We start from the raw sequence: 4,068 nt of genomic DNA, 5'->3' as shown, positions 1-4,068 counted from the left end.
GGTCCTCACGCTTAGGAAGTTTCGTCTCGGAAGTATCAAGATCAGAATCCTTAGGTGCAAGAGTAGGGACATATGAAGATGGGAAAGTAGGTGGTGCTTCCCATCTCTTATGTTGATGGCACTGACATCTTCTGGAATCTGAACAGTCTGAAATGGTAATTGCTCTGAATCTTGAGATTGTTCCTGAGTCAACTGAGTGGCCATCTGCTCCATCTGATTAGTCAAGCTTTGAATTGATGCTTTGGTCTCTTGCTGAAACTGAATGTTCTACATGGTCATAAATAGTCTCAGATAATTCAAATTAATTACAATAAGAATTATTGGTCAAAATAAAGCCCAAATATCAAAATTGAGGAAATATTGGACAATTAAGCACAATTCCCTAATAAAATATAGTACAAAAAGCTAAGTGAATAGTAGAAAATATTGATTCATAAATCTCATAGAATCTCAAGATAAGTGAATCTTCCTTGGAATCTCCCTTAGAATTTTATTCTTTATCTCCTTTTATTTTTCCATGCTTCTTGTATTTATTATTGAATATATTTTTCTAATTCTTGATTAAATTATTCTCCCAAACCTATTTATATCATGACACTTGTGCTATTACGCTTTCAAGTAGAAATAATGTGTTCATGCCAATAATATACTATGATGTTTTTCATGTTTTACTAGATTATTATAGGAAAAATTTTTCTTTTAAAATATAAACAATCATTCTCTTAAACATACCAAAAAGAATGGAATTTCTAGAAATGTTTCCTATATGATAAAACACATTCTCAAATCCAAACATGCCTTTTATTACCACAATTTAAAAATTGTTCTTAAAACTAATTAGAACAATTTGTTTAGAACTGACAACACCCATTGTCATAGTAATATGACTAAATCTTGTAATGACAACTAGCAACAAAGATGGATGAACATAGAAGAAAATAAACTCACTAGGAAAGAAGTCAAAGAACCCCTCCCATGGAATAAGAAATTAACTACTATGGAGAAAACCTTTCTACCTCTATATATGAGGAAAACAAGGAATAAGATACATCCGTTACCAATGAGGAGCATTGGTATCTTGAAGCTACTATGAAGTTTTGATGATTTTAAAAGCTAAAGAATTGAAGACTCTTGGTGCATCTATGTTAAAAGCATTTTGTAGAAACAATTGTATAGGATTAATTGTAATGATGTAAACTTAAAAATATTTGTATTTGGTGAATCTTTGCGCAAATAATCGATTATCAAGAGTGATAATCGATTATCACGAGCCAAAGTAGAAATAGATTGCTCGCGCAAATAATCGATTATCACTACTTTCACTAGTGCAAAAACAACGTATTACGTCGGTTATTTTTGGCTTTTAACGACGAATTCGCGACCGACGTCATAGTAGGTGATGTAAATTTGACGTCGAATATTACGAGGCGACGTTAATAGGACAATTTGACGTCGAGTCGATCGAGAATTGACGTAAACCTAACGTCGATATTGTGCAACGACGTGAGATTACATCAGTTAGTAAAGAGAATGGCGTTCAATATTTGAATAAATATTTATATTTATAGTAAGATTTGTCGTCTTATGTACGAGGGAAGTGACATAAAGTTAACGTCCTTACTGAAGATAACAGACGTAATGTTCACGTCGAAGTTCAAAGAGGACGTCAATTTTTGAGTAATATTTGAATAAATATTTATATTTAAAGGAATATTTGACGTCAAGTATAAGGGGATGGACGTAAGGTTAATGTCGAACTTGTCGATATTGGACGTTACTGTCGATGTACTTCGACGTTACCTTCAGTGTTTTTTTTTAGATTTTATTCGGTTTAGCTCATTCAACCAAACCTGAAATATAGAAACCAGTTTTCCAATTCATATATATTCACAGAATTAATTAATTTAAATCATGTTATCATCAATTCCAATTAAATAGTAAAACTAAAATACGCTAATGCTATCATCAAAACTTTAAAGAACCCAGTTTTGCATTCATCTATTCACAATATTCATCTATTCACAGTATCATCTATTCACAATAATCTATTAACAGTTTAAAAGCTGCACAAGTAAGCAAATGCTACTATCATGAAAGGAAAAACCTAAAGCTATAGCTATTTAAAATGTTTATTCAAATATCGTGCCCAATCCTCTCTTATCGTCTTTATTACTATTATATTCATTTTAATGTCAAAAGTTTATTGATATTTGTAAGATTTTCAAATGTAAATTTTTACCTCAGTCCATTCCCCTCTGATTTCTGCTTAGATGATTGCCTTCATCCATGACATGATGTAGTAGCCACATGCCCAGGAATCATTCTGCTTATTACACTAAACATGTGAAAGAACTTAGTCAAATGTAATGGTTTAAATTTGACTACGAAAATTAAAGGTTAAAGATCAATGAATTTCAACCTTAGGATATATAATTTCAAGTTGTTGTCCTCTGGTCCTAGTCACAACTCTAAACAAATTTGAAACATTTGAAACATAAGTTAATATATTAATATCATAATGAATTAATAAGAATGAATGTAATACTTACGTTTGTATCAAGGACTTCAACTCCGCTTTAATCTTCCTATGAAGAGAAAAAAACCATACAACTTGTGCTTTTTTTGGAATGATCACCATGAGTTGCCAATGGCCCCTATCATGTACCAACAACTAGTGAGTTAGTTTATTGATTAAAATTTGATAAAAGTTGACAATATTGGGAAACACATACGCATCAATGTATGGTGCAATATATATCTCTCTATTAGACTCAGTCATCCATGTTTGAATATATGGTTTTCTGAAATCTAATGTGTTTCCAGATGGTTGAATGGTCTGAGGTTCAAGAAAGCCATAAACTGACGCCCGACCTGATTCAACTACGATGGTGTCCATGTACCTGTAAGAATAAAGTTAAGTATATTTATTAAAAAGTAATAATACTAATATACAAATTGGAAAATAACAAATAAAAAAATTACATGCACCATAGTTGTATGCATGAAATGTTGAGCATTTTTTCTCCACCAATGATATGCATCATCGAAATTACAATGGAACATGGTACTCGAGGCCAAATGTTCTTAACTCCCACAGCATCTCTACCGGTCCTTTTCTCAACTTATTTAATCTGGAGTCAATATGAATATAGCATCATGGTCTTCTGCTTCCTCTCGAGCCTTGTTCACAGGTTGAGCAATTGTTGTTTCTCAAGACGGTAGACTTGTAACTCAAATTTACAAAAGTTAGGAATCGTCTAATTATAACTTGAAGATTTAAGATAATAAAAAGAAGAATATAATACCGCTGGTGGGCCAAAATATGACATGATCATAGCCTTAGGCCAAGCTATAAATGTGCCTAAGGCCTCCCTCACGAATTGGATTTCAGATGTAGGCACTAGCACTCGAGCCTGGGGGTCTCTTGGATCATCAATCATTACCCGCGCGTGAGTGGGCAATAAAGGAGCACCATGAATGGTCTGGCCTCCTACAATCTGTCGTCCCACAACCACTACGCGCGGAGGATCCTCATCAACCAAAAACTCATACTAAATATTGTAATCAGTATGATCTGCAGTAGAGCATGAGCCTTTGGTGCTCACACGAGGTGCAGTAGGATCATCTGTAGGGGCGTCCTCCTGCTGTGACTGTTGTTGTTGCTCTTGTTGTTGTTGTTGTTGCTGTTGCTGTTGTTGGGTGATCATCGTAAGTTTTTCTTCGAGCATTCTGAAGCGTTCACCCATGCTTTCCTCTAATTCGACTTGCACCTGTTGCCTGATGCTACCACCATTTCCTGAGTCACGGCTTCTGTGCTTCTTGGTTTAGGGCCAAAGTAGTCCCTCAATCCAATAGCTCCTCCAACAGCACGCACACGACCTAGACGGTCTAGCCGACCTGTGGCTGCTACTAGGAGGTCCTCCCTACCTTGTGCCACAAATGTGCCTTTACTCTATTGGTCAACCAAGTCATCCTGCATATCATAATGAAGCTAGACACATTAAAAAGTTTGTTACATAATTTTTTTATGAACTATGGTTCTCAGTTAAAAGTTTCCACTTACAATTC

General features: G+C 34.6%; 1 long non-coding RNA gene across 1 annotated transcript; it reads right to left on the bottom strand.

Moving 5' to 3' along the window:
* Positions 1 to 2,301: 2,301 nt before the first annotated feature.
* LOC128195754 (uncharacterized) lies at positions 2,302 to 2,596 on the bottom strand. The gene is made up of 3 exons (XR_008247580.1): positions 2,550 to 2,596; positions 2,420 to 2,468; positions 2,302 to 2,335 (listed from the first exon to the last, which is right to left on the bottom strand). It is a non-coding gene; the product is annotated as an uncharacterized LOC128195754 (long non-coding RNA).
* Positions 2,597 to 4,068: the final 1,472 nt, after the last annotated feature.

The sequence above is a fragment of the Vigna angularis genome, chromosome 1 (genome assembly GCF_016808095.1).
Source record: "Vigna angularis cultivar LongXiaoDou No.4 chromosome 1, ASM1680809v1, whole genome shotgun sequence".
NCBI lineage: Eukaryota > Viridiplantae > Streptophyta > Magnoliopsida > Fabales > Fabaceae > Vigna > Vigna angularis.
Note: the sequence above shows the minus strand (reverse complement) of the source record. Positions and strands in the feature narration are given on the sequence as shown.